A 19,305-nucleotide genomic window follows, 5' to 3' on the forward strand; every position below is an offset into this window, starting at 1 on the left:
TGCAAGTGGTTATAAACCCTCAAGGTGCGGCTCTCCCCCGCCCCACCCCACCCGAAGAAAACACGGCGTCTCCTCCCCCTACCCCCCCAACTTCGCTGGTCGCCGTCACTGCGCATGCCCAAGCGCTTAACGTCACTGCGCCTGCGCATCCGCTTTGCCCGTCGCCTGCATCGGGGGCATTCACCACCGCGGGGCATGTTGGGTAAATGCGCTGCCATTGCTCTGGCCCTTTCCTCCTCTGTTGCGATTTGGCGATGACGAGGGGTTTTTTGAGGGGGTTGAAGGGGGAACAGTCAATAAAGTTAGGAACCGAACTGTACAGGTAACGTTGCCATGAGTCCAGAGCACTACCCTCTCGTTAGATTAGATTTAGATTGCCTACAGTGTGGAAACAGGCCATTTGGCCCAACAAGCCCGAAGAGTAACCCACCCAGACCCATCCCCCTACCCTACATTTACCCCTGACTAATGCACCTCACACTATGGCCATGGCTAATTCACCTGACCTGCACATCTTTGGAGTATGGGAGGAAACCGGAGCACCCGGAGGAAACCCACACAGACAAGTGGGGGGGTGGGAGAATGTGCAAACTCCACACAGACAGTTGCCCGAGGCTGAAATCGAACCCAGGTCACTGGGGCACCATGCCGCCCCTTGGTGGTAGTGGGGGAGTGGGTGGGGGAGAGAGAGAGAGAGAGAGAATGGGTGATGGTATTAATGTGAGGGTCACTGCACCTCAGACAAGGGTGCGGGGGTGGTTTTGACAATGGAGATCTTCACAATTACCTCAGCCGGTGCAGGGAATTGGACGTGTGCTGTAGACGCCAGTCTGCACCGCAAACCAGCCATCTGACATCCACACAGACTTCCGCTGGAGTAGCGGTAGTGTAAAAGCCAATAGTTCTGGAATGTAGATGGACAAAAATATGATACAGTGGTGAGTTTCTGTCCATTGAGAGAATAGGGCACCTCTCAACCTAGTTCTTTTGAATTAGGTGGGTTAAGTGTCGTAGGAGAATATCGTGATGATACTGTGGCTTTAAGAGATGATTTAGAGAGGAGAGATCTATTGCAAACTTGTAAAGTAAACAACTTGAGGCCTTGGGTTTTTCTTTAAGTTGGAACAATACATGCAGCCTGAATGGGTGTGGTTAATATCACAACATCTGAGTATAATTGTCAGTGCATCGTGAAGTCTAAGGAGGTATGTAAGGGAACAAGTAAGAACCCAGAGTAAGGCCATGGAGAGGAAGTGTGGTTCAGTGGGGGACAACTCATCTGGGTTGTGTGTGTTGAAGAGGCTTCAACTGATTGGTGACAAGGATATCCTCACTGAAGAGACACCGTGGAAATGTGAGGTCTGTGGGATGAATTCAGTTTCATTGACGCGGTGCTGTCCGGGAGCAGCATTCATTTGTTACCAGTGTGGGAGGGTTCGTTCGCTTATCCATTGTGCTGAGACACCAGCAAGTTCACACTGAGAAGAGACCTTTTAAATATCTAGATTGTGGAAAGAGCTGTTAAAATTCCGATGCCTTATCAATGTGTTCATAGTGACCTTTTCAGTGTGGGGGAACTGTTATAATATCAATTTGTTCACTCTGAGATGAGAGACAGAGCGGCCAACTATCCTGATCCTGCACCTCATTTATATGTTCCTTCCCTTCTCTCTTTTCCCTCTCCAATACACATGTACACACACTCTCTCTCTTTCCTCTCCCTCTCTCTTTTGCCCCATCTCCTTCTTCATGCTCCCTCTGTATCACCCACTCTCCATCTATCCTTTCTCGTGTGCTGACTTTCTCTTGCCCTCTCTTGCTCTGTGTCTCTATTGTGTCTCCCCCCTCACTCTCTTCCCCACCCCACACTCTTGTGCTCCCTTGTTTCACTTGCCTGCTTCACCCCTCACCTTTGAAACTTGCCTCTTCTCTGTCACCCTCTGCATCCCCCTCTCGGCTGCACTCTTTGTATTTGCCCACCCCTCGTCACCCCACTTGTCTCCTTTGCCTGACTCATTCTGTTCTGCTCTGGTCTATATCCCTCCAAACCTTTTCTATCCATGTACTTACCCAAAGGTCTTTTAAAATGTTGGAACATCCACCCCATCCTCTGCAACTTCATTCCACACACGAGCCACCCTCTGTAAACACATTTGCCTCTGGTGTCCTTTTGAAATCTGTCTCCTCTCACCTTAAAAATGTGCCCCGTAGTCTTGAAATCCCCCCACCTGAGGGAAAAGACATTGCCATTCTAATCTGTACCCTTCATGATTTTCTCAACCCCCAAAGACCTATCTCTTGACCTCCCTTGCTCCAGTGAAAGAAGTCGCAGCCTATTCAGCCTGTCCTGACAACTCAAATCCTGTATTCCCGGCAACATCCTGGTCAACATTGTCCCAATCCTCTCCAGCTTTAGTATCCTTTCTGTAACGGGGTGACCAGAACCGGACACCGTTCTCCAGAAACCACCTCACCCACGTTCCGAACAACCTCAATGTGATGTCTCAAGTCCTACACGCAAAGGTCTGAGCAACGAAGACAAGTGTGCTAAATGCCGCCTTAACCACCCTGTCTATATGTGATGCACATTTCAAAGATTGAGGAACCTAAAAGCCTAGGTCTCTGTGTTTTACAACGCTACTTTTCATTGGGGAACCTCGATTATCTGAACGAGATGGGTAGGCACTATTTCGTTCGGATAATCGATTATTCGGTTAATCGATTAAATGCCTTTCCTCTGGGGCTCAGAGTCTTTAAAGTCTTCTCCCCGTTCAGGAGACTAACAGCCGCACGCAGCGTGCGAGACCCTGTCCCCAACCCCGTCTAACCCAGGTCCCCGCTGAAGCTAGGAACTCACCACTACAGTTGCACCAGGGGAGAGCCCGTCCACCTGCTCCGAGTGCAGGAAGGGATTCTTTCGGCCGTCCACTCTGCACGTACACTGGCAGCTTCACACCGAGGGGAGGCCTTTCGAATGCCAAGAGTGCGGGAAGGCCTACCAAAGTTCCGGGGAGCTCGTACGCCATCAACGTGTCCACACCGGCGAGAGACCTTTCAAATGCCTGGACAGCGGCAAGTGCTTCGTTAGTTCCACCAATCTGGGAGCCCAACGACGCGCTCCCTCCGCAGAGCGGCCTTACAGATGCCCGGACTCCGGGAAGGGCTTCAAAAGTTCTGGGGACCTCGCGTCTCACTAGCGGGTTCACACCGACCGTTCTGTTGCCTGCACTGTGGGAAGTGCTTCAAAAGGTCCAGGGAACTGATGCGGGTTCACACCGGGGAGAGGCCTTTCGAGTGTTCACACTGCGGGAAGTCCTTCATAGCTGCCTGCGATCTGATGACCCACTGGCAGATTCACTCCGAGGAGAGGCCATTCCGCTGCAGCACGGGGTTCAGGTGGTCATTGGCCCTCACCGAACACCAGCACATCCACACAGGGGAGAGGCCTTTCTCCTACCCTGAGTGCGGGAAGAGGTTGATCCGTTCATCCGCCTTGCTCAGGCACCAGAGAGTTCACACCACAGAGAGAGACCATTCAAACGCCCAAACTGCGGGACATTTTCTCAAAGCCCGCCCGGCGACTTGGGACTCGAAGCGTTCGCTCTGAGGAGAGTCCGTCGAGGTGCTCCGACTGTGGGACCGGATTCAGATCATTCACAGGGTGAGGGCAGGGCCAGCATTTATTGCCCGTCCCTTACTGGGCACGATGTAAGAGTCCACCACATTGCTGTGGGTCTGGAGTGACCTGAAAGCCAGACCAGGTATGGCCGGCAGTTTCCTTCCCTGAACGAGGCGAGATGGGAGACCCGTTGCGATTTTCCAACAACCGGTTTTGCGGCCATCGTTAAGACACATAATTCCTTTTTAAATCTATCGAATTCAAATTCCACCATCAGCTGTTGGGGGGGGGGGGGGGGTTGAAAGAGATGGGGTTTAACTTGGGTCCCCAGGACGTTACCTCAGTCTCTAGATTAATAGTCTAGCAATACTACCAGTAGGTCATTGCCTCACTGAATACCAATGCTCTTGAACAGTGGAGAGGTGCCTTACCTGCACTGGCTATGGGAAGGGACTCAGTCGCTCATAGAGTCAGAGTCATACAGCATTGGAACAGACCCTTCAGTCCAACCAGTCCATGCCAAACATAATCCCAAGTTCAACTAGTGCTGCTTGAATGCACTTGGCCCATGTCCCACCAAACATTTCTAACTCATTTACTTATCCAAGTGTCTTTTAAATACTGTAACTACTCTCTAGAAGTTTATTCCACCCATGAACCACTGTCTGTTGAAAGAAAAATGCCCCTCATCTTTTTTTTAAATCTTCCTCTTCTCACCTTAAAAATATGCCCCCCCAGCCTTGAAATCCCCCACCTGAGGGAAAAGACACCTGCATGCACCTTATGATCTTATAAACCCCCCTATAAGGTCACCCCTCAACCTCCTACACGCCAGTGAAAAAAACTCCCAGCCTCTCCTTAGAATTCAAAACACTCCATTCCGGGCAACACCCTGGTAAATCTCTTTCGAACCCTGTCCAGCTTAATTGTATCCTTCCTGGTACAGGGCGACCAGAACGGGACGCAGTACACCAGACGAAGCCTCACCAGTGTCCTGTACAACCCCAACATACCGTCCCAACTCTTCAACTCAAAAAGGTCTGAGCGATGAAGGCGAGCGTGCTAAACGCCTTCTAACTCCCCTGTCTATCTGTAATGCAAACTTCAAAGAATTATGTGCTTGAACCCCTAGGGGGTCTCTGTTCTACAACATGACCCAAGGCTGTACTTAATTGTAGAATTCTGCCCTTGTCTGTTTTCCCAAAATGCAGCACCTCGCATTTGTCCAAATTAAACTCCACCCGCCACTTCGCAGCCCATTGACCCAATTGATCAGGATCTCTTTGTAATCTTAGATCACCTTCTACACTGTCCACTATTACCACCAATCCTGGTGTCAACGGCAAACTGACTAACCTTGCCTCCTATATTCTCCTCCAAATCATTTATATACATGACAAACAGAAGGGGACCCAGCACCGATCCCAGAACACGGTCGGTCACAGGCCTGTTCAGCTCTAACATGCTGCCTCACAGTGCCAGGGACCTGGGTTGAGTCCGTCATCGGGCGACTGTCTATGTGGAGTTTGCACATTCTCCCCGCGTCTGTGTGGGTTTCCTCCGGGTGCTCCAGTTTCCTCCCACAGTCCAAAGCTGTGCAGGTCAGGTGAATTGGCCGTGTTAAATTGCCCATAGTGTTAGGCGCATTAGTCAGAGGGAAACGGGACTGGGTGGGTTACTCTTCGGAGGGTCAGTGTGGACTGGTTGGGCCGAGGGGCCTGTTTCCACACTGTAGGGAATCTCCCTGCTCACATATTCTATGCCAATTACTAATAGGTGCAAGTGGTCCCTTTTCCTCCTTTCCCACCCTATAATCTGTCCTGTCACCTTCAGGGGCCTGTGGACAAGCATCCCATGATCCTTCTGAGCTTCTTCATGAATCCTGCCATTCATTGTGCTTGCTCCCTCTTCCGAAGAGCATATTCTCCCACTTCCAATCCCTGATTTTCTGAACTTCTCCTCAGGGTGGTGTTGGGGAGGGGGCGGGGGGGGGGAATATTCCTGGACGTGAACCCCTGAAATTCCTTCCTCCAGCCTGTCGATGACTTCTCTACCTTTCACAATACTTGTGAAAAAAACGACCTCCCTCCCCCCCCTCCTCCCCCTCAACAAAGCGTTTGGCCATTGACCATCCCTCCACCCGACGAGGTGTCAAATATTGTTTGCTGAAACTTGCTTGAAGCGTTACTGTGTCCGCATCCACTGGACTCCATGACACATGCCACACTTTCTGTACCTGGAGTGAAATGGTTGGACGATTGACTGAGTCCCTTCCCGTACACGGAGTGGGAGGTCAGTCCCTTTCCCCGATGAGGATCTCGCTGCTGTTTTCCGGGATTCATCGGTGTTCACACTGGAAAAAAGACATTGTTGTCGAGGAGAATCCCGTGATACGGGCTAGATGGGATTGGGGTTCACAAGGAGGAGGAGTTGTTAGCAATTCTGGGAAGTGTGAAAATAGATAAGTCCCCTGGGCCGGATGGGATTTATCCTAGGATTCTCTGGGAAGCTAGGGAGGAGATTGCCGAGCCTTTGGCTTTGATCTTTAAATCGTCATTGTCTACAGGAATAGTGCCAGAGGATAGCAAATGTTGTCCCCTTGTTCGAGAAGGGGAGTAAAGGCAACTCTGGTAATTACAGACAGTAAGTCTTACTTCAGTTGTGGGTAAAGTGTTAGAAAGGTTTATAAGAGGTAGGATTTATAATCATCTAGAGAGGAATAAGTTGATTAGGGATAGTCAACAAGGTTTTGTGAAGGGTAGGTTGTGCCTCACAAACCTTATTGAGTTATTTAAGAAGGTGGATGAGGGTAAACCAGTTGATGTGGTGTATGTGGATTTCGGTAAGGCATTTGATGAGGTTCCCCACGGGAGGCTATTGTACAAAATACCGAGGCATGGGATTGAGGGTGATTTGGCGGTTTGGATCAGAAATTGGCTAGCTGAAAGTTGGTAGTTGATGGGAGATGTTCACCCTGGAGTTCAATTGCTAGTGGTATACTGCAAGGATCTGTTTTGGGGCCACTGCTGTTTGTCATTTTTATAAATGACCTGGATGAGGGCATAGAAGGCTGGGTTAGTAAATATGCGGATGACACTAAGGAGTTGTGGATAGTGACGAAGGATGTTGTAGGTTAGAGAGAGAGAGAGATAAGCTGCAGAGCTAGCCCGAGAGTTGGCAAATGGAGTTTAATGTGGAAAAGTGTGAGATGATTCACTTTGGAAGGAGTAACAGGAATGCAGAGTACTGGGTTAATGGTAAGGTTCTTGGTCGTGGAGATGAACAGAGAGGTCTCAGTGTCCATGTACATAGATCCCTGAAAGTTGCCACCCACGTTGATAGAGCTGTTAGGAGGAGAAAGTGAGGTTTGCAGATGCTGGAGTATCAGAGCTGAAAATGTGTTGCTGAAAAAGCGCAGCAGGTCAGGCAGCATCCGAGGAACAGGAAATGGGTGTGTTAGCTTTTATTGGGAGAGGGACTGAGTTTCGGAGCCACAAGGTCATGCTGCAGCTGTACAAAACTCTGGCGCGGCCGCACTTGGAGTATTTGCACAGTTCTGGTCACTGCATTGTAGGGAAGATGTGGAAGGGTTGGAAGAGGTTGAGAGGGGATTTACCAGGATGTTGCCTGGTCTGGAGGGGAGGTCTTAATGAGGAAAGGCCAAGGGACTTGAGGCTGTTTTCATTCGAGAGTTGACTTAATTGAGATGTAGAAGATAATCAGAGGATTAGATAGGTTGGACAGTGAGAGCCTTTATCCTAGGATGGTGATAGCTAGCACGACGGGCTGTAGCTTTAAATTGAAGGGTGATAGAGGTAGTTTCTTTACTCACTGGAACACACTGCCTGCAACAGTAGTAGACTCGCCAACTTTAAGGGCATTTAAATGGTCATTGGAAAGACAAATGTATAAAATCATGAGGGATATAGATAAGGTATAGAATATAGATATAGGTATAGGTAATAGATATAGACAAGGGTCTTCTCTCTAGGGTGGTGGATTTCGAGATGGGGGGAGTATTTTTGTAGTGAGAGGAGAGAGATTTAAAGAACCCAACAGGGGGAAATTTTTTATACAGTGGTTCGTGAGTAGAATGAACATCCAGAAGTGGTGGGAATGGGTACAATTAACAGCATTTAAAAGACATTAAGATAAGCGCATGAATAAGAAATATTTGGAGGGCTCTGGGCCAGGACCAGTCGGGGGGACTAGTGTAGTGTAGGGTTATATTCAGCGTGGACTGGTTCAGCCAAAGGTAAAAAGAAGGGCTGCAGATGCTGGAAACCAGATTCTAGACTAGAGTGGTGCTGGAAAAGCACAGCAGGTCAGGCAGCATCCGAGGAGCAAGAAAATCGCAAAAGTCCTTCAGCCGAAGGGTCTATTTCCATGCTGTATGATTCGATGACTCTAAACAACGATTGATGGGCTAAACAGAAGGAAAGACAGAGATTAAAAAGACAGAGAGTACAACCCATGGACAAAACCATGCAAGGACTGCCACCAACACTATGGAGGACAAACAGGAAGAAAGTTAGCCACCAAGCTACACGAACACCAGCTAGCCACAAAAAGACACGACCCTCTCTCCCTCGTAGCCCTACACACGGATGAAAAAAAAACACCATTTCGACTGGGACAACACATCTATCCTGGGACAGGCTAAGCAAAGACATGCCAGAGAATTCCTAGAGGCCTGACACTCCCACCACAACGCCATAAACAAACACATAGATCGAGATGCCATCTATCAACCCCTCAGAAAACGAACAGGAAATGACATCACCACAAACCCCAGGAACCCCATCCTGGAGAAAGATATAAATAGAAAGCAGGTGACAACAGCTTCGCTTCACTTGGAGGTGGCCACTGATGATGTTACCTAGCCAGGTAATGAAACGTCTGGATATCAAACCTACAGCTCAGCGAGCAAACCTACACCCTAGAGAATAAAAAGTCAGGTAAATCTCAGATTACAACAGGACCTTGACCAGATGGGCCAATGGGCTGAGAAGTGGCAGATGGAGTTTAATTCAGATAAATGCGAGGGGCTGTATTTTGGGAAAGCAAATCTTAGCAGGACTTATACACTTAATGGTAAGGTCCTGGGGAGTGTTGCTGATCAAAGAGTCCTTGGAGTGCAGGTTCATAGCTCCTTGGAAGTGGAGTCGCAGGTAGATAGGATAGTGAAGGAGGCGTTTGGTATGCTTTCCTTTATTGGTCAGAGTATTGAGTACAGGAGTTGGGAGGTCATGTTGTGGCTGTACAGGACATTGGTTAGGGCCACTGTTGGAATATTGCGTGCAATTCTGGACTCCTTCCTATCAGAAAGATGTTGTGAAACTTGAAAGGGTTCAGAAAAGATTTGCAAGGATGTTGCCAGGGTTGGAGGATTTGAGCTACAGGGAGAGGCTGAACAGGCTGGGGTTGTTTTCCCTGGAGCATCGGAGGCTGAGGGGTGACTTTATGGAGGTTTACAAAAATATGAGGGGCATGGATAGGGAAAATAGGCAAAGTCTTTTCCCTGGAGTCGGGGAGTCCAGAACTAGAGGGGCATAGGTTTAGGGTGAGAGGGGAAAAATATAAAAGAGACCTACGGGGCAATATTTTTCACACAGAGGGTGGTACGTGTGTGGAATGAGCTGCCAGAGGAAGTGGTGGAGGCTGGTACAATTGCAACATTTAAGAGGCAATTGGATGGGTATATGAATAGGAAGGGTTTGGAGGGATATGGGCTGGGTGCTGGCAGGTGGGACTAGATTGGGTTGGGATCTCTGGGCCGGCATGGAGGGGTTGGACCGAAGGGTCTGTTTCCATGCTGTACATCTCCAAGACTCTAAATCGACAGACAGGTAGAATCATGGACAGAAAGATTGATAAATAAGATTATTTTCAGTACATCCACATCACGTGGGAGCATTTCAAATGTTGGTATACTGAGAAACTGAAAAACAAAACAGCTTTGTTTCAGCTTTGTGTATTTAACAGTTTGCAAACCTGTGTCATTACTCCTGGCAAAGCAGAGAGAACACAGGCCTGTGCAATCTCACCACCTCAACTTAAAACTTCACATTCTGCCCTGAATTACTTTTACTCCGTATCACTGTATTCATTCACAACTTCTCCCATGTAGTTGCACCTCTGACTATCACCCTTACTGGCATCTCTCACCTTCCTTGTACTCAGTCTCAGGACTTTTACTGAAAAGGGAGAGAGTGACGAGAAACAGGTAACTCTAGGCCAGTTAGCTTAACATCGGTCATCAGGACACTATGAGAAAGGCTGTCATGATTAGATTCCCTACTGTACATAGGGACAGGCCCTTCGGCCCAACAAGTCCACACCAACTCTTCGAAGAGTAACCCCACCCACATTTACCCCTGACTAATGCAACTAACACTACAGGCAACTTTTTAAGCATAGCCAGTGTACATAACCTGCACGTCTTTTGGATTGTGGGACAAAACCCAGGCAGACACAGGGGCAGAATGTACCAACTCCACACAGCCAGTCGCCTGAGGCTGGAATCGAACCCAGGTCCCTGGTGCTGTGAGGCAGCAGCGCTAACCACTGAGCCACCCTGGTCAAGGGGGAAATCATGTCCGACAACTTTTAGTGGAATTCTTTGAGGAGATAACGAGTAGGATAAAAGGGAACAAGATGTCGGTTTGGATTTCCAGATGGTGTTTGATGCATCAATAATCAGGTCAGAGGCCATGGTGCTGGATAGAGGATTTGGCTAACTAATACAATAAATCATTGTTAGCATGCAGAGGGTGTCGTTACTTGCTGATGGCTTTGCCAAGCAAAGGAGTTAATGAGAATGAAATTAGACCCCCGAACTCCAGAAGGTAGTCATGAAGAAGAAAAAAGAATTTCATGGCCTTTGCAAATGTCTGCCACTAGTACAGTAGCATTGATTCGCCAGTAGATGGTGGTGTTGCATCATTTTTAATCAACAAAGCGATCACCAGGGAGAGAGGCTTCAACAGTTTTAAGTCATTCAACCTCCCAGCCAAAGCACCTCTCATTGCATGCAGAGATAGATACACACTGACACATACAGACAACGCACTCAGACACATGCATAGACAAACACGCAGATAGAAACACAGACTGGACAAAAAGTGATCCTGAGGGCCTCTGGACATTTTCGTTTCCTTTTGGATAAGGACTTCGAAGAGCTGGATGCTTCCCCCTTTCCTTTCGGCTCTGTTTCTTTTTATTCTGGTTTTGTAGTGTAAGATGGCACCGCAGGATGGCAACTTTTCACCGTACTCCTGCACTTGAGTACACATGACAATAAAATCCAATTTCACTTCCTGATCAATGGCCACTCTGCCTGATTTTCTTGACCTTCTCTGACGGCCCCCATTCCCTCACCTCCATCCAAGGCCCTAAAGGAGCCTTCCACATCCATCAAAGTTTTCCCTGCACATCCACCAATATCATTTATTGTATCCGTTGCTCCCGATGCGGTCTCCTCTACATTGGGGAGACCGGGTACCTCCTAGCAGAGCGCTTTAGGGAACATCTCCGGGAGACCCACCACATCGCCCCGTGGCCCAACATTTCAACTCCCCTCTCCCACTCTGCCGAGGACATGGAGGTCCTGGGCCTCCTTCACCGCCGCTCCCTCACCACCAGACGCCTGGAGGAAGAACGCCTCATCTTCCGCCTCGGACCACTTCAACCCCAGGGCATCAACGTGGACTTCAACAGTTTCCTCATTTCCCCTTCCCCCCAACTCAAGCCTTCCAGCTCAGCACTGTCCCCATGACCTGTCCTACCTGCCTATCTTCCTTCCCACCTATCCACTCCACCCTCCTGTCTGACCTATCACCTCCATCCCCACCCCCATTCACCTCTTCTACTCTTTGTACCTTCCCCTCGCTTCCCCCCACCCCCCAATTTATCTCTCCACCCTGGAGGTTTCCTGCCTCTATTCCTGATGAAGGGCTTTTGCCCGAAACGTCGATTTTCCTGCTCCTCGGATGCTGCCTGACCTGCTGTGCTTTTCCAGCACCACTCACATCTAGACTCTGGTTTCCAGCATCTGCAGTCCTCACTTTTGCCTACAAATAACACATAGGCTTCCACAGGAAGAGAAGTATAGATTAGGGGAGAGAGAGAGAAGGAAAGACAGACAGAGAGAGAGAGACAAAGAGTCATACTTCCCCTTTGGTCCAACCAGTCTATGCTGACCCTAATCCCAAACTAAACTAGTCCCCACCTGCCTGCTCCTGGCCCATATCCCCCCAAACGTTTCTTATTCACATTTCCATCCAAATGTCTTTTAAACATTGTCACTGTCCCCACATCCACAGGGAAGTTCATTCCACACTCGATCCACGCTCTGCGTAATAACATTGCCCCTCGTATTCTTTTGAAATCTTTCCTCTCTCACCTTAAAAATATGCCCCCTCGTCTTGAAATCCCCCACCCTTGAGAAGAGACCCTTTTGTAAACCTCTGGAAGGTCACCCCTCAAGTTCCTATGCTAAAGTCAAAAAGGTCCCAAGCCTCTCCTTCTAACTCAAACCCTCTGTTCCTGGCAACATTCTGATAAATCGTCTCTGAACCCGCTCCAGTTTAATAATACCCTTCCCCGTGACAGGACGACCAGAACTGGATGCAGTACTGCAGAAGAGGCCTCACTCATGTCCTGTACAACCCCAACGTGACGTCCCCAACTCCTATACTCAAAGCTCTGAGCAATTAAGGCAAGTGTGCTAAACGCCTTCTTAACTGCCCTGTCTACATTTGAATAAAAAATGAGGTCTGCAGATGCTGGAGATCACAGCTGAAAATGTGTTGCTGGTTAAAGCACAGCAGGCCAGGCAGCATCTCAGGAATAGGGAATTCGACGTTTTGAGCATACCTGATGAAGGGCTTATGCTCGAAACGTCGAATTCCCTGTTCCTGAGATGCTGCCTGGCCTGCTGTGCTTTGACCAGCAACACATTTTCAGCTGTCTACATTTGAATCAAACTTCGAAGAATTGTATACCTGAATGCCTGGGTCTCTGTGTTCTACAACACTGCTCAAGGCCCTGCTTTTAATCGTATAAGTCTTGCTCTTATTTTACCAAAATGCAACACCTCGCGCTTATCCAAATTAAACTCCTCCTGAGCCTGTTGACCCAGTTGATCAAGATCTCATTGTCATCTTGGGTAACCTTTGATAACTTCCTCAAAAAGCTCAATCAAGTTTGTGAGACACGGTTTCCCTCACACAAAACCATGCTATCTCCAATCGTTACTCGCTTCTCCAAATGCATATAAATCCTCTCTTTCAGACTCAACATCTTACCCACCACCAAGGTTAGACTCGCAGGACTAGAGTTCCAAGGCTACTCCTGATAACCTTTCTTTATAAAAAGACGCAACATTAGCCACTCTCCACTCATTCAGCACCTCAGCCACAGTTATAGATAACGCAAATTTACAAAGTTAAAAATCACAACGCCAGATATTTTTGCCGAACAGGTTTAATTGAAAGTACAAGCTTTCGGAGCGCTGCTTCTTCTTCAGGTAGGGGCAGGATCAGAGGACACAGAGTTTATTGTACAAGACCAAAGTGTCATACAACTGATGCAATGTATTGAACAAACCGAGATTGCTGTTAAGTCTTTAGAATGGGTACGCAGGTCTCTCTCTGTCCCACAGATATACACACACACATACAGATAAGATTTGCAGATACATTCCATTTTGTTCAAAGAGCACACAATATGTGGCATTTTTGTAAATTCCTACTTTGGAAATAGAACCAGTCTGACTCCAATTACAAATCACACATCACCAGGTTATAGCCCAACAAGTTTTATTTGGAAGTACTAGCTTTGGGAGTGCCGCTCCGTCATCCTGTGGTTGTCAGGCGCTCCGAAAGCTGGCACTTGCAAATAAACCTGTTGGACTATAACCTCGTACCGTGCGATTTTCAACTTTGTCCACCCCAGTCCAACACCGGCAGCTCAGTCCGACTCGAGACTGGGATACAGACAGACTCTAACATCGCACCTTTAATGCATTGTCTGAGCTGAGATGTCACCTTTATCTCAGGGATATGACTTCAAAGAAATTGTGGGATTTACATATTAATGCATCAAAACCTGCATCCCGTTCTAAGTGATTAAAGACGTAATAGCAATCTAGGTTTGTTCAAGACATTGCGTAATGCTGTCTGACACTTTGATTTTTTAGCTTTGGACATGTGTCATATATCACTATGGGAGAGGTGCTGAATGACTGGACAGTGGCTAATTCCGTGTCCTATGTTCCTGCCCCCCTCCCCCGCTAGCTACCTTTCGAAAGCTTGCAGGTTAGATTAGATTACTTACAGTGTGGAAACAGGCCCTTCGGCCCAACAAGTCCACACCCTCCCATACCCCTACATTTACCCCTTACCTAACACTACGGGCAATTTAGCCTGACCCGCACATCTTTGGACTGTGGGAGGGAAACCCAGAGCACCCAGAGGAAACCCACGGGGGAGAATGTGCAAACTCCACACAGTTAGTCGCCTGAGTCGGGAATTGAACCCGGGGTCCTCTGGCACTATGAGGCAGCAGTGCTAACCACTGCGCTACCGTGCCGGACAGTAATATAACTGGCACTACAACCTGGGCGTCGTGTGATTTTTAATCCTGAAACGTCGAATTCGCTGCACTTTGGATGCTGCCTGAACTGCTGTGCTCTTCCAGCACCACTCTAATCCAGACTCTGGTTTCCAGCATGGTCTGCAGTCATTGATTTTAACCCTACTGCAAAACCTCTTGCAAAGAGGCCTGATTTTTAACTTTGTCCAGCCCCTACTCCAACAGTGGCAACTCCACATTGCAAACATACAAAGTCTTCCCCATCTCTTGTCTATCTTCAGTGGGCGGGCCTGGAGGACCGAAGAGGAAGATGAGTGACCTGTCCTCCGACCAATCGGAGCGAAGAGAAAGGTGCGTGTGTGAGAGAGACCTGTCCTCCATTGTCTTCCGACCAATCGGAGTGTAAATGAGCGGCCGGCCCTCCAACCAATCGGAGCGAGGAGAAAGATGAGTGACCTGTCCTCCGACCAATCGGGATGAACAGGGATGGAATGGCGTGCCAGCGCATTGTAACAAAGTGTGAGGCTGCAATGGAGTCACATCACCATTAACCCCAGTCCCAGCTCCCTGACCCAGGGACAGTGCTCCGAAAGCTGCTTCCTCCAAGTAAACCTGTTTATTCCATAAGTCAACCTGTTGGACCACAACCTGGTGTGTGTGACCTTGAACCATCAGAACAAGAAATGACCCCTGGTTGCAATGAATGAACATGCAGAAGGTTCAGGGCAGGACGTTGCTTTTGGCTCTCTTTCCAATGTTAAAACTGGCAAATAACACACACAGAGACACACACAGAGACACACGGATACACAGACACAAGTCTGGCTCCTTTGGTATAACTTAAAAAGGGAAAACCACCCAACAGGAGCAGGCTGGTCAGATTGTCTCAACCTTGTGAACAAAAGAGGCTAAAACAGAGATTGCTGGGGGGAATAAAGATAATTAATTTGGGTTTAATCTATAATATTAACCCCCTGTAACTAAGCATGAGACTTTTCTTAACATCGGCAGACCACCAACTCCAATAAACCATAGTTCAGTCCTATATGTGACTAATGGCAGAATCTAATTCTACGAGCTTGTTGTGAACCCGCTGGCTTCTTGATAGTGTGCGCTAATTGGAAATTCTCTCCTGATCGCCTCTACCCACTGGGGCAGTCAAAACAGTCTCGTGTGAGGGCATCAGTTCCCACGAAGCTTTGCGGAATTTTCTGCACTGGGGCGGGGGGAACATTGCAGAGGTTTGTTTGTCCGTGTGGGTCCGCTGGTGCTTTTGCAGGTTTCTCCTCAGTGCGGGCAGCGCCGTTCACCGCCATCTCCAAGTCTGATCCTGCCCAGCTGCCGAGAGACGTTCGAGTTTTCCCGACTCCAAATCTCCGTCTTCTAATAATCCGTGAAACTCTTTTAAAACAGAGAAAAATTAAGGGGGGGGGGGGTGAAAGAGAAGCCACAGGAGTACAAGCTAAGGCTCTGAAATTGAGGTGATTGAAGGAGCAGGAAAATGTCATCATAATATTTCAATAAAAAAAGAGGAGCAGGCTGTGCAGGACTTTGGTGAGGCCTCTTTTGGAGTACTGTGTCCAGTTCAGGTCACCCTGCTACAGGAAGGATATCATTAAATTGGAGGGGGGAGGGGGGTTCAGAAAAGACTTACCAGGATGCTTCCGGGCCTGGAGAGTTTGAGTTGGAAGGAGAGGCCAGGAGTTTTCTTTCACTGGAACGTAGGGGGTTGAAGGGTGACCTGATAAAGAGTTTTGCAAAATCACGTGGGATACAGATAAGGGAAAGGCCTTTGAGTGGGGCCTTTCAAAACTAGAGGGCATATTTTTAAAGTACGCCAAGGAAGATTTAAAACAGACATGAGGGGTCAATTCTGTTTTACCCAGAGAGTGGTTTGTGTGTGGAATGAACTTCCAGAGGAGGTAGAGGATTGCGGGCACAGTTACAACATTTAAAAGATATTTGGATAAATAAGGTTTGGAGGGATAGGGGCCAGAAGAAGTCAGGAGGGACTAAGTTTAGCTTGGGAATATGGTCGGCCTGGACTGGTTAAACCGAAGGATCTGTTTTCGTGCTGTCGGACTTTGTGACTATGAAAGAATAGTTAGTTCGTTGGTTCAGTCTTAAATTGGGACCTCTGTGTTTGTGAGACGATGCGGGGAAACAGCACCTATTCGGTCAGAGAGTTACAGAGGTGTACAGCACAGTCACAGGACAATTATCCACACCAGGGATGGTCCTAATAATCCTTCTCGGAACTGCCCCGCACCCCCCCGGTAAAAAAATATCTGTCCTGAAATAAAGAGAACTGCTCACAGTACTTCAGAGACAGTTACAGCAAGACTTCCTGACTCCTGTGCTCACATCTCCTTGAAATAACGGTCCAGTATCTATCACTTGCATGCCTGATTACCTGTTACAACTAGGAGATAGTGAGGACTGCAGATGTTGGAGAAATCAAGAGTCGATAAAGTGTGGCACTGGAAAAAGTACCGACCGTGCTTTTTCCAGCATTACACTTTAATCGACTCTGATTACCTGTTGCCTCCAATGTGCCAACTTTCAGTGTTTCACGACTGAAGGATGAACTTGGTTTGACCTCACGCAACCTGAACCTTTTTTTTGGAGTAAAGGAAAAGCCTTGCAACTTTTGGAGGCGTTTTGCTCACTAAAACTTAGGCAATGTAAAGACTGACTCCAGGGAGGGTTGGTAAGCAACCAGTGGTCTAGATGTCCCTCTTCCTTTTAAAACCAGGCCATAAACCTCCCTCCCTCCCTTCGAGGTCTGACCCTGCTCACAGCTGATGCTGCACCGGCTTGCATTCCTGGTCAAGACAGCGGGCAAACTCGTTCCTATCCAGAGCACGGTCCTACTGTTGCAACAACAAATCACTGCAGAATTGTTGGCATCTGCACTGAACAATAACAAACGCTGGAGCTCACAGCGGGTCAGACAGCATCCGTGGAGAGAGAGAGAGAGAGCAAGTTTCGAGTCTCGCGGATTCTTCTTCAGAGCTGGTCGAGTGTGGAGGGTTACAGCAGTTATACGACAGCTGGAGGAGAACAAAAAAACTGCTGATAGTTCAGGTTAAGTGATGGGAAATGTGAGAATAACAGAACAAGGGGGTCTGTCTCCCTGCCAGACCTGGGTGACGGGAGGGGAAGAGAGGACATGGTGACAGAGAATGCAACAAGCATAGATGTCATCCTTTGTATACATAAAAATAAAATCTTTAGTTATCTCAGGGCAGTGTTTTGCAAGAAGATTGCATTTAGTCAATCAAAACCTGCATCTCCTTTCTAACGGATTAAATGTTTTAACGGGAAGGAACCATTTTAAGGTTTGTTCAATACATTCACATCAGGTCATAGAATCCTAGAGATGCACAGCACGGAAACAGACCCTTCGGCCCAACTCATCCATGGCGGTCAGATGGATATTCCAACCTAATTTGGTCCGATTTGCCCCATACCCCACTAAACCCATCGTATTCATGTCCCCATCCAGATGCCTTTTAAATGTTGCAATTGTACCAGCCTCCACCACTTCCACTGACAGCTCATTCCATACACGTACCACCCTCTGTGTGAAAATGTTGCCCCTTAGGTCCCTTTTATATCTTTCCCCTCTCACCCTAAACCTTGGCCACTAATTCTGGACTCTGCAAATCCAGGGCAATATTTTGTCTATTTATCCAATCCATACCCTCATGATTTTATAAACCTCTATAAGGTCACCCCTCAGCCTCTGACGCTCCAGGGAAAACAGCCCCAGCCTGTTCAGCCTCTCCCAGTAACTCAAATCCTCCAAACCTGACAACATCCTTGTAAATCTTTTCTGAACCCTTTCAAGTTTCACAACATCCTTCCGATAGGAAGGAGACCAGAATTGCACACAATATCCCAACAGTGGCCCTAACCAATGCCCTGTATGACCACAACATGACCTCCCAACTCCTGTACTTAATACTCTGACCAATAAAGGAAAGCATACCAAACGCCGCCTTCACTATCCTATCTACCTGCAACTCCACTTTCAAGGAGCTATGACCCTGCACTCCAAGGTCTCTTTGCTCAGCAACAATCCCTGGAATCTTATACAATTAATTGTAAGTCCTGCACTGAGTTGCCTTTCCAAAATGCAGCATCTCACATTTATCTGAATTAAACTCCATCTGCCACTTCTCAGTCCATTGGCCCATCTGATCAAGATCCTGTTGTAATCTGAGGTAACCTCCTTTGCTGTCCACTACACCTCCAATTTTGGGGTCATCTGCAAACTTATAAACTATACCTCCTATGTTCACATCCAGATTATTTATATAAATGACAAAAGGTAGTGGACCCAGCACCGATCCTTGTGGCACTCCACTGGTCACAGGCCTCCAGTCTGAAAAACAACCCTCCATCAACACCCTCTGTCTTCTACCTTTGAGCCAGTTCTGTATCCAAATGGCTAGTTCTCCTTGTATTCCATGAGATCTAACCTTGCTAATCAGTCTCCCATAGGGAACCTTGTTGAATGCCTTCCTGAAGTCCATATAGATCACATCTACCACTTTGCCTTCATCAATCCTCTTTGTTGCTTCTTCAAAACACTCAATCAAGTTTGTGAGACATGATTTCCCACACACAAAGCCATGTTGACTATCCCGAATCAGTCCTTGCCTTTCCGAATACATGTACATCCTGTCCCTCAGGATTCCCTCCAACAACTTGCCTACCACTGATGTCAGGCTCACCGGTCCACAGTTCTCTGGCTTTTCCTCACCACTTTTCTTAAAGTCTTCTAGCACATGACCTGTGACCATCAATCTCAGTAAAGGGCCCAGCAGTCATTTCCATAGCATCCCACAGAGTTCTAGGGTACACCTGATCAGGTCCTGGGGATTTATCCACCTTTATTCATTTCAAGACATCCAGCACCTCCTCCCCTGTAACATGGATATTTTTCAAGATGCCACCATCGATTTCCCCACATTCTATATCTTTCATGTCTTTCTCCACAGTAAACAATGGTGCAAAATACCAACTTAGTGTCTCCCCATTCTCCTGCGGTTGCACATGGAGGCTGTCTTGCCGATCTCGGA

The 19,305-nt window shown here is 47.9% G+C and overlaps 1 long non-coding RNA gene across 1 annotated transcript; it reads right to left on the reverse strand.

The window, feature by feature from the left end:
- Positions 1–15,135: 15,135 nt before the first annotated feature.
- LOC132807032 (uncharacterized) lies at positions 15,136–16,747 on the reverse strand. The gene is made up of 2 exons (XR_009641919.1): positions 15,870–16,747; positions 15,136–15,616 (listed from the first exon to the last, which is right to left on the reverse strand). It is a non-coding gene; the product is annotated as an uncharacterized LOC132807032 (long non-coding RNA).
- Between the last annotated feature and the right edge of the window lie 2,558 nt (positions 16,748–19,305).

This window comes from Hemiscyllium ocellatum (genome assembly GCF_020745735.1).
Source record: "Hemiscyllium ocellatum isolate sHemOce1 chromosome 27 unlocalized genomic scaffold, sHemOce1.pat.X.cur. SUPER_27_unloc_1, whole genome shotgun sequence".
Classification (NCBI taxonomy): domain Eukaryota; kingdom Metazoa; phylum Chordata; class Chondrichthyes; order Orectolobiformes; family Hemiscylliidae; genus Hemiscyllium; species Hemiscyllium ocellatum.